General features: G+C 44.5%; 1 protein-coding gene across 4 annotated transcripts in view; it reads left to right on the top strand.

The window, feature by feature from the left end:
* Positions 1-4001: 4001 nt before the first annotated feature.
* The window catches only part of WASF3 (WASP family member 3), a 116921-nt gene continuing 110182 nt past the window's right edge, over positions 4002-10740 (top strand). For 2 of the 4 annotated variants that reach the window (XM_037741696.1, XM_017537528.2), the window contains exon 1: positions 4002-4122. The gene's annotated coding sequence lies outside the window, so the exon portion shown is untranslated. The remainder of the gene's footprint in view (positions 4123-10740) is intronic. The other 2 variants (XM_017537525.2, XM_037741695.1) reach the window with 1 other exon arrangement.

Genomic DNA, 10740 nt, shown 5'->3' with positions numbered 1-10740 from the left:
GTTATTATGCTTTTATAATTTGATTTCTTACATATTCTAATTATATTCTTTTAATTAGTAACTAATCTTTGTTCTTTCTCTTCCACAAAGTGAGATTCAGCCCAGTTCCTAATGCAAAGCAGTTTGTAATTTTTATGTAAGATGACATGCTATTAACTGAAAAGAATGACAATTGTTTTTCCACTAAAGACTTAGTGATGACAAAAGAGAACTTAAGCAAATCACCGAGGGAATAACGAATTTATTAAGTGTCTTGAAAAAGTCACTGTGTCATCACTATCAGATTCAAATTAAGAGGACATCCAAGCTGCATACATTTTGACTTTAAAAATGTATCCAAGATTTTGACCAGGCAAAGAACAAAGATGGCACAATTCAAGAGGTTTTAAAAATAGTTGTGAAGCATATTCTTATTAGGAATATGCTTGGGAGCTGTTCAGTTATCGTAATGCTAGACAGCTGCATCTCACTCCCCTGTGGGCCCCAGACTGGCTGCACTGCATGCTGCATGCACGAGACTTCACAGAACACCGATGGTCACTTGCATCACCAGAATTCTCTTGACCACAATACCTTGTCATCAGTTTCCCTGCTGCTGGATGTATTTTACTATACTCCAGTATAATAACAGCATTGTATATCAGGTTGGTCAAATATTTACAGAAAAAAACTGGGGAGGGGGTATTAATGAAGTCTGGAGTAGCTATATCCTGGCCAGTATTTGATATCATTAGGGATTTTTGTTGTTGTTGCTGGGGCTAGCTTTTTGATTTTAGCCATCCTCGTGGTATGTCATGGTATTTCATGGCTGTTTTAATTTGCAAGTCCTTAATGACATATGATATTGAGCATATGTTTATTTGCCATCTCTACTTTAGTGAGGTGTATTGTCATCTCCACTTTAGTGAGGTGTCTGCTTAGATCTTTTGCTCACTTGAAAATTGGGTTTTGTTTTTTTTAAAAATTGACACTTGAGGGTCCTTTTGAAAAAAGTGGGTCTTGTGAATAAAGAGCGAGGGCTCAATCATGAATTCATTTATTCAGCAAAGGTACTGCTACTGTCATACCCAATGTCTGCATTTCTCTTCCATTACTAACAGAACTCTACTATTCCCCAGTCTTTAACTACCTGGCATTTCAGACTCCTTTGCAGCTAAGGGTGGTCATGTGACATCTGCCTGGCCAAGAAAATGCAAGCAGAAGGTGTTGGTTAGAGCTTCCCAGAAAGATGCAGACCCAATTGGCATGCACCTCTTTGATCTTTTGCCCTTTACCTATTTTCCCTTGCCATTCTCCTGAATGTGATGCAATGCTTAGAAGGGAAGCAGGCATCCTGTGAGGATGAAAACAGAGATCACAGCCGGGCGCGGTGGCTCAAGCCTGTAATCCCAGCACTTTGGGAGGCCGAGGCGGGTGGATCACGAGGTCAAGAGATCGAGACCATCCTGGTCAACATGGTGAAACCCCGTCTCTACTAAAAATACAAAACATTAGCTGGGCATGGTGGCGCGTGCCTGTAATCCCAGCTACTCAGGAGGCTGAGGCAGGAGAATTGCCTGAACCCAGGAGGCGGAGGTTGCGGCGAGCCGAGATCTCGCCATTGCACTCCAGCCTGGGTAACAAGAGTGAAACTCCGTCTCAAAAAAAAAAAAAAGAAAAAGAAAACAGAGATCACATAACAAAGACAGTAGAGCCAATGGCTAAGGAGCCTGAGACACAATGACACCATAGAAGAGATGTTACAGAAGCCCTGGGGCTGTCTGCAGATTTCTGGTTTTGTGATAAGAAGCACCCCTATTTGGTAGGCATCTTTAGTCAAGATTTCTGTTACAGGTTACCAATTCACTCCCTGATGCAGCAACATTTTTCAAGCACTTATTAAGGATGAGGCACTTATTAGTGGTGGGCTCTAATCCTCTAACAAGGCTGCTCTGAGCAATTTTTTTTTTTTTTTTTAGATGGAATTTAGCTCTTGTTGTCCAGACTGGAGTGCAGTGGTGTGATCTCAGCTCTCCGCAACCTCTGCTTCGCAGGTTCAAGTGATTCTCCTGCCTCAGCCTCTCCAGTAGCTGGGATTACAGGCATGCACCATGACGCCCAGCTAATTTTTGTATTTTTAGTAGAGACAGGGTTTCTCCATGTTGGTCAGGCTGGTCTCAAACTATTGGCCTCAGGTGATCCACCCACCTCGGCCTCCCAAAGTGCTGGGATTGAGGCGTGAGCCACTGCAACCAGCTACAACTTTTATTTAAAGGACTGGTTCACATTAGATCATATTTGAAATAATTTCTTTGTATTATGAACCATAACACTAGGAATAGAATTATATTTACCACATGTTCAGCACTTTACTAGTCATTATAAAAGGAGGAAAGAGGACTGTAAAATAAGGACCTTATCCTCATGGAAATGATGATCTAATTGGAGAAACAAGACTGACCTATATGAAACCAGCCTGAACACTTCGGGATAATGTGATCAAGGGCTAACAGTGAGTGCAAACTAAATGTAGCAGGAGTTTATAAGGCTGGGGTCATCGAAGAGGGGAGCAGCCAGGGAAAATATGATTAGCAACCTTGAAAACACTCTGGGTATCTATACCTTCATATTTTTTAGTTTTAAATTAATGACCTAAATATAGATATGGAAGCCATTCCCCTGGGTAAGTGAAGATGAAATGAAGGAAAGTCATTTTAATTTGAATGCCAATTTAGCTTTCAATTCAGCAGAAATTTATCACTCTAGTATCAATATTTAAAATACTGGGTCACTGTGATTATTCACCAAAAATCCTGTTTACCTTGTTAATTACCAGCATTTTTTTTTTTATGATGGCACATTATGGAAACTGAATATACATAATCTTTAAGCAGAGCTTTAAAAATCCCTCCTTTGGAAGTAATGCAGGATAATAGATTAGACATTTTATGAAGGGGGCGCATGATTTCTCTACTGCATTTCTGGTGTTGCGAACTTTGGTGAAATTATCAAGTGCTATTCATTTGTCCAACTTTTAGTTGTCGCTAGCTAGATCAGATGTTGATCATTATTACACATCTGTAAAGACAAGAGCAAATCAAATTAGTGTTTCTTCAACTCTTCATTGGAATTTAAAATTTTTTCCTAAAAGGTTTTCAATTTAGTGATCCTATTAGTAAATAAAAAGAATAAAGACATGCAAATTAAAATAAAGATAACATTTTTATTCTATATTTTTAAACCCCTTTCCTTTGTTTCCTAGAACATACTTGGCTTTTCTATCTTTTCTTCTCTTCCTTTCCTTTCCTCCTCTTTTCTTTTTCTTAAGTTTGTTTATCCCTCAGTCAACCGGTCGCACGTGGCTATGTTCCACTGTGGCAGGGCTTATATTGGCAGTTTCAGGGATATCTCATTTTTAATAAGCATTGTGGATTTCCTTACATCTGGGGTAGAGATAGATTGGAGATAGGGTGATAAAAACAGAATATTCTGTGTAGAAGGAGATGGGAAGATTTTAAAGGCAGAATGCTAACGATTTTAACCAACCCATGATAGAGCTACAGTCCTCAGAGTTGCCTGAAGCCTCAGCCCTGCAGGACGTCTGACACCGTACAGGTAGAGGACCTCTGTGCATGAGCCCTCAACACCCAGGGAGGATTAGGATATACGCGCAAACTCAAAGGTACTGTAATGGGCACCTAGCAACCAGGGGTGATACAAGGGTCCCTTGGCTCGAAGTATCCCCACCTCTCCTTTCTGGAAAGCACTCTGCCTAAGCCTCATCCGGAGCGGGGGGCGGAGGACGAAGGGTGAGAGCCACCTCCTCCGCAATCCCCCGCCCCTCGGCACCGACGCTCCGCGCGCTCGCCAGCTCTCTATTGGGCTAGGCGCTCGCCAATCCTGATGAAGCGGCCCGGTGACTGGACTCTGGTTGGTGGAGCCAGCATTGAGCCTCCCTCCTTCTCCGGCCGGCCCCCCACCCGCCGGGAGGGGGCGTGGCCGCGGCCGTGGCCGGGCCGGAGGCGGCGTCGGTCGCGCCGCTGCGTGCGGTGTGGTGCGAGGCGGGTGCGCCGGCGGCCGCGGTGCGGCGGGACCATGGAGCTCGGAGCGGAGCCCCCGCGCTGGCGGCCGGACCGCGGAGCGGTGAGTGAGGGCTGCGGTCGGCCAGGCTCTCAGCTCTAGGTTGCTCTGGCCCTCTCGGCTGCCGGCCGGGCGGCTGCCGGGGGAGGGGCGGCCCCACGGCCAACTGAAGTTGCTGCATCGCCGCGCGCTCGGCTCGGGCGGTGGGGCCCACTGCGGGCTTTGGCGCCGCCCCGCGCCTGTCCCCGCAGCCCAGCTGCATCCTACCGGCTGGCTCCCGCGCCAGCAGGGGCTTCTCGCCGTCACGGCGCGGCCGGGCGGCCCTTCTCTCCCGCGCCTCCGGCCCGTAGCCGTCTGGTGCGCGCTCCCTGGACGCGGGGCAGCCACCCGCCCTCCACGCCGCAAGTGGCGCCCTGGCCTTTGCTCGCGCCCCACGCACGACGCCTTGGGCCGCCCCGCGTCCAGTACCTTCGGATTCCTTCAGTGTCTGCGCGCCCTCTCCGGGTCTGGTCCAGCTCCGCTCGTCACCCGCCCCCAGAGTCCGGCCCTCCCCGCCCTGGCCTGCGCCCTCTCGGTGTCCGCGTGCGTGGCGGTTGCGGGCGGTCTCTCCCTGGAGGCTGCGGGGCCGCGTGGCTCCCGGCCTCGGAGGCCAGGCTGGACTCACAGAGTGCAGGGGAGGAGGTGGGGCGGCCCGCGAGTGCAGGGGACCGCGCACCCGGAGCCGTGTCGACCCGGGGGTATCATCCCCGGGAGACTTTACTCGCGCGCCGGGGCTTTAGTGAGGGCAGGATCTTCTTGGTTTGTGATGTTGACGGGCAGTAGCGATTGCTTCTTGATCTGGCCCCTCTGCAGCGGAGAGTTCTCTGGTCGCGAGGAGAGTTCTTAATCAGAAACTATGTGATGGGATTAGGGATGAATGGGAGCATCATAGGAATTCTTTCTCATTTTAAGGTTAATTTTTAAATTGGCAGTTTACTTCCAACAACAGTCTTTGAGTTTTCAAAAGCAGAAAATTAAAAATACCACTTTTTGCAGCTCTTCAAATCAAATGCATAACAGCATATTTTAGCAAGATTCAGAATCTACATTTTATAAGGGAGAGAGGATAACTATTTGAAATATTTTGCATCTGAAAAACTAGGTTTGTCTAAAACTTAAAATTCGACTCTATCAAAACTAAGTTCAAAGTGTTGTAATTGACTAATCTTTCTATTGCCTCTAGGGCAAATTCTATTGCTTCTTTTTATATGTGCTTTACCCAACTCTTTTCTAGCAGTTAAACAATGCCGTGGTTCTTTAAAGCTAGTTCTTTTATCTGCTTGAGAGGTTAAACAAAAGAAAGCTGGGCTTGACCTTTCCCAAAGGCATTCTCATTGTGTCCTCTCCAGCTCCCTTCTCCCAGGGTTCTAATGACTTCAGTGTAGTACTCATTTTTCTTCATTTTGAAAGATTTTCTTAGTTGATTCACAAAGCTGTGTCTTTTCACATGTTTAAAGATTGGAACGTTTGGTCCACTATGTATATTTACCTTCCAATCTGTGCTAATTCTAGAACTATCTACACAGAGAAATTGTTCTTGCATTTTCAGTTGCTGACCTGAAGTTGCTTAACAGCATTTGTTTTTTAAAATCTGTTTGCTTTAAAATGTACAACCTAATAGTCAGTGATGTGCTTCACTGTCTTCAACAATTCCGAAAATAAAGGTGGAACACACTTTGCTAAGTGGTCTTGCCAACATTGTAGCCTCCTGTCTCTTGTGAGCGTGTCTTTGTAGTCACCCATTACAGTTCCTGTAGAAACCTGTATGTGGCCAGTAAGCTTTTGGTTGGTTATTGGGATGTTTTGATTACAGCAATTGCATTATAAGTATTAAATGAATTGTCCTTACTCATGGGCTAGTAGTAGCGGTCGTCTTTGGAGTACCAACGACTTTCTTTGAAGAGTACTCACAGATCATGTTTTTCACTTGGGGGTGGCGCTCCATTGCTGTAGACCTTGAATCTTTCAGCGGCTCAGTTTCTTTCAAGTCAGGCTTTTTTTTTTTTTTTTTTTTTTTGGCTTTGCTCTTGAGCATGTGTAACCAAATACTTCTGACTTCCCCACACGTTCTTCTTCAGGACTGGATCTTTTTACCTGTGGCTTCACTTTATGGTAATACAGAAATATTTTATGTCAGTAATACGTAAATTATGTACATTATAAAATAAATATCAACATAGAGATTTATAGAGGTTAAAAATTCTCAGTTTTCTTTTTCCCTTCTTATTGTTGTCCTCTTCCTATTTCTTTCTTCAGAGGTAACCATAATATCGGGTATATCCCTCTGGATTTTTTTTCCATTTAACACTGTAGATTAAATGTACAACCTTCTGTTAAAAAAAAAAAACAAACCATTTTGTGAATGCCTACTAAGTACCAGGCACTATTTTAATCACTAGTTGCAAAAATAAGTGACAGGCACTTTCAAGATGTTCACAGTATACCAGGACAAGCAATTACAGTGAAATGTGATAAGTACCATGATAGAGTCAGTAATCAGTGATGGATGCGGGAGCCCCATGCATGACCTAATCCATTTATTCACTTGCTTTATTCATTCAGTACACTTCAGAGTTTTCATATATGCTGGGGATACAGAGATAAACAGGACAGTTACCTCTGTCAGCCCCCAGTGAGATTGCTGTGCAGTTCAGTATCAAAGAGTTTTAACCATTGGTTACAATGTATGATATGAATTCTGAAAGGGGCCGGCAACAAGAGCTCAGAAGAGGACCATAAACCCAAACTTAGGAACATTCAGAGAGACAGGAAAGCCTCCCAGAGGAAGCACCATGAGGAGGAATTGACCAAAGTCCAGGTTGAGGAGAGAGTGTACAAAGATGGTCAGGAGGTGATGCACTGGTGCAACCACAAACACCAGGAGTTAAGTCCAGTGGGGTGGTTGCAGGCAAGAGCAGGGAAGTGGCAAGAAGTGAGGGAGGAGAAGTAATGAGGGGCTGTGCCATGTGGGGTCTTGTGATTCCTGTTGAATCACAAGATTCCTGTTGAATCTTGAACTCCCTGTTGTGTGAAGTTCGGACTCTTCTGTGGGGAATAGGAAATGGTTGAAGAATTGTAAGCAAAAGAGGGACATGGTCAAATTTGCTCTTTGGAGAATGGATTAGAAGAGGGAAGGCTGGAAGGAGGGAAATTTGAGGAGGTAGAATTGCTGAGATTTGATCATTGGCTATGTATGTGTATGTATGGCTGGGGAGTTGGGGCAGGGAGGAGTTGAGGGCAGTGCCCAGCTTTGGCTGAGTGGTTGGGTGATGACAATGTCCTTAGGTGGGGACAGCAGCATCCATTTTGAAGAAAAGATGATGGGTCACACTTGGCTGGATTATGTTTCAGGTGCCGAGGGGACATCGTGTTCAGTTGGCTGCACTAGGGATCCAGACATCAGGAGTTGTCTGGGTTGGAGAGACGCATCTGAGAGTTACTAGCTGTCCCAAACTGTCCCAAACAGTTTGAGAGTTTCCCAGACTTTCAGCTAAGGTGCCACAGCAAACTGGGAAAGGTTTGAGAGAACTTGTGCAGTGCTCAACAGGTGCACACATACTGTATCAATAAATACTTGTGGTTATTTAAGAATGAAATAAAAATACCGTTTTCTCTCAAAGTGTATTTTTTTCAAGTTGGTACCAAGTTGTTAGGACATAAATACCCACACTGTTAACATTTTCTTTATTCAATAAGCATACCTTTTGGCCTGAGACTTTAAGGGCGTGCTGAGCAGAGAAAGTTTTGAAACTCCTGCCTTTGCCTGTGCAGTATTTGTTAATGGAAGCTGTTGGAGTAGATGAGGTTATTTGAGGAGTGTGTATAGAGTAAGAAAAGGAGTGGTGTGGAGTGAGATCTGAGGCACTCTTGTGTTTGAAAAAGAAGCAGATAATAGGCTCCCACACTGGGACTGAGAAGGATGGGGATCATGGTGTCCAAGGAAACCTCAGCAGGTAGAGCACGCTCAGCTGCTGGGAGCTGTTAGTAGTACAGGGCACAGCAGAGGCAACAGTGACATGACAGGGATGGGAGGGGCAGGCCAGTTTGTATCAGGATTTAATAGTGAGTGAGAGTGAGGAAGTGGAGCCCAGCATGTGTAGACAGCAATGCTCAGTAAGTTTGATGCTGGTAGTTAAAGGTGGCTATAGGGAGGGAAGGTAAAGGGGGAACTTGGTTTTTGTTTTTTAAATGGAGGGATTTGAGCATGTTTAAATGCTAGTAAAGAACAGAGAGAAAGGTTGGTTTCAGAGTTTCCACTGGAGTTAGCCTGAGGACATGATGAATGGACTTGGTGAGAAGTCTTTGGTGCTTCATTGTTGCGGATTACAGAGTGAAGGGCATTGAGGGAGGGAAGCCGGTTCTTTCCCAAACTTGATTATAAAGAGGAGAGAATGACATTATATGGAGGGGGCATCTGGTGCAGGCTCCTTTCCCCTCTCTTTTCTCTTCTCCTTTCCCCGTCCCCTCCCCTATACTCTCCCCCTTCCCCTACCCCTCCCCTTCCTCTCTATTTACTAGCAGTGACTTTATTTTTTCTTTTTTTGAATTGTCGTCGTAATACTTTTTGTCTTGCAAGACATGCTTTTCTGAGGACTGGTTGCTCCTTTGCAGGGCGGCTGTTTCTCAGCCTGGTCTTTTTCTAGGTGCCGATGTGTCTCCGGGTCATAATGTCTTTGTGGCTGACTGTCCTCCTTTGCTGTCCTGTTTGGACAGAATACTCTCTCCTGCCAGTGCTTTTTCTGCTACTTACCTCAGTGCCAGTTTTGTTTGTTTTGTGTCAGAGCTTATCTGCCTATCTTCATAGATGTGTTTATTTTTATTTTTTATAGAGACAGTATTTCACTATGTTGCCCAAGCTAGTCTCGAACTCCTGGGCTCAAGCAGCCCTCCTACCTTGGCTTCCCAACGTGTTGCATCACCCCGCCTTCATAGATGTTTTTAGATTGGAATAATTTTTCCACAGTTAGGCCTGGCACGGTGGCTCACACCTGTAATCCCAGCACTTTGGGAGGCCGAGGCAGGCTGATCACCTGAGGTCAGGAGTTTGAGACCAGCCTGGCCAACATGGCGAAACCCTATCTCTACTAAAAATACAAAAAATTAGGCAGGTGTGGTGGCACACACCTGTAATCCCAGCTACTTGGCAGGCTGAGGCAGGAGAATTGCTTGAAAACATGTTTGTATGTCAGCTATGTCCGAGGCATTGTTCTAGTTAGCAGTGATAAGAATGTTTAACATGATCAAGCCGCTCCCTCAGAAAGCTTATATTCAAGTGAGGTAAAACAGGATAGATTATTTTGCTAACTAGCTCACAAACTCCTTGTTGGCAGGAACCACATTGAGGTGGAGGTTGCAGTGAGCTGAGATCACGCCATTGTGCTCCAGCCTGGGTGACAGTGAGACTCCATCTCAAAAAAAAAAAAAGTTTTTCTACACTTACATTTCAACCTTAATCTTTGGATCCAAAGATGCCTCTGTTTCTTCTCTTTGCCTGCATATGTGCCTCTTCTCTGGGAGATTAGCTCTTTTCCTTTGTTGACTTTTTTTTTCTTTTTCAAATTTTAAGACATTTTACGCATCACAGACATTCTAGGGCATTTTTCATCTTTTAGGTCCCCTGGGGCTTCTAGGCGTTGGCTCTGAGCTCAGCATCTGGGATGACTTCCCAACTTCGTAATTTCTGAAATTTCCCTGGGACCTTTTCTTAGGGTGCCCTCTGACCTTGGAGCAGTGATCTTGAAATTAATCTGAAGATATCTTCTGTTGTGTTATATGTTCTTGAACCTTTTTAGTATTTTTTTCTTTATTTTAGTTTTTGCTTTAGATACCCAAGTCAGCCCACAAGTTTGTATGCCAGCTGTATCTGAGGTACTGTTCTAGTTAGCAGTGATAAGAATGTTTAACATGACCAAGCTGCTGCCCCCAGAAAGCTTATATTCAAGCGAGGTAAAACAGGATAGATTATCTTGCTAATCAGCTCACAGACTCTTTGTTGACAGGAACCGCATAGGGTGGTGCCTTGTATATAATTTTTGCGTATTATGTGTGTTCCAGCTTGTCAGATAACCTCTTGAATGCCATAGCCATACAGAGACCTTCATTTGGGTCTTGCACTTGGTTCACTGTGGTAACACTTGGTGCCTCTCCTGCCGGCTGTCCTCTCACAGCCTTTGTGATCTTTGATCTTGGAATACTTCTGTTTTCTAGCAGTTGAAAACTGAATTGGAGTTTTAAAAGTTGCTCTAGTGCGTGCTGAAGATTTTATTAGCATGCTGTGGCAGTTCATTTTAGTTCATCTCATAGCATCCTCTCATTGAGAGCTGTTATCCATTTTGTGCACTCCAGAAGCTTGGTGAAATTATATTGCAGTACCAAAGTATGGGTGTGATTGACTGAACTGGAATCAATGTGGCCGTATTTTATCAGCTAAATGGATGAAGTGGTTCATTCTTTGCACATAGTAGGTACTCAACAAATATTTTTACATTGACTGAAAATGTTATGTGAAATATTATTTGGTTCAAAGATTATCTAATAAGCAGGACATGATCACTACTGAGTAACTTACACAGTATGATCTGAGCCATTTTGCTCTAGTAACATCACTTATTTTCTTATTTTCTTTCTTTTTTTTTTTTTTTT

The sequence above is a fragment of the Cebus imitator genome, unplaced genomic scaffold, assembly GCF_001604975.1.
Source record: "Cebus imitator isolate Cc_AM_T3 unplaced genomic scaffold, Cebus_imitator-1.0 Scaffold103, whole genome shotgun sequence".
Classification (NCBI taxonomy): domain Eukaryota; kingdom Metazoa; phylum Chordata; class Mammalia; order Primates; family Cebidae; genus Cebus; species Cebus imitator.
The sequence above is the reverse complement of the archived record's forward strand: the minus strand, read 5'-3'. Positions and strand labels throughout refer to the sequence as shown.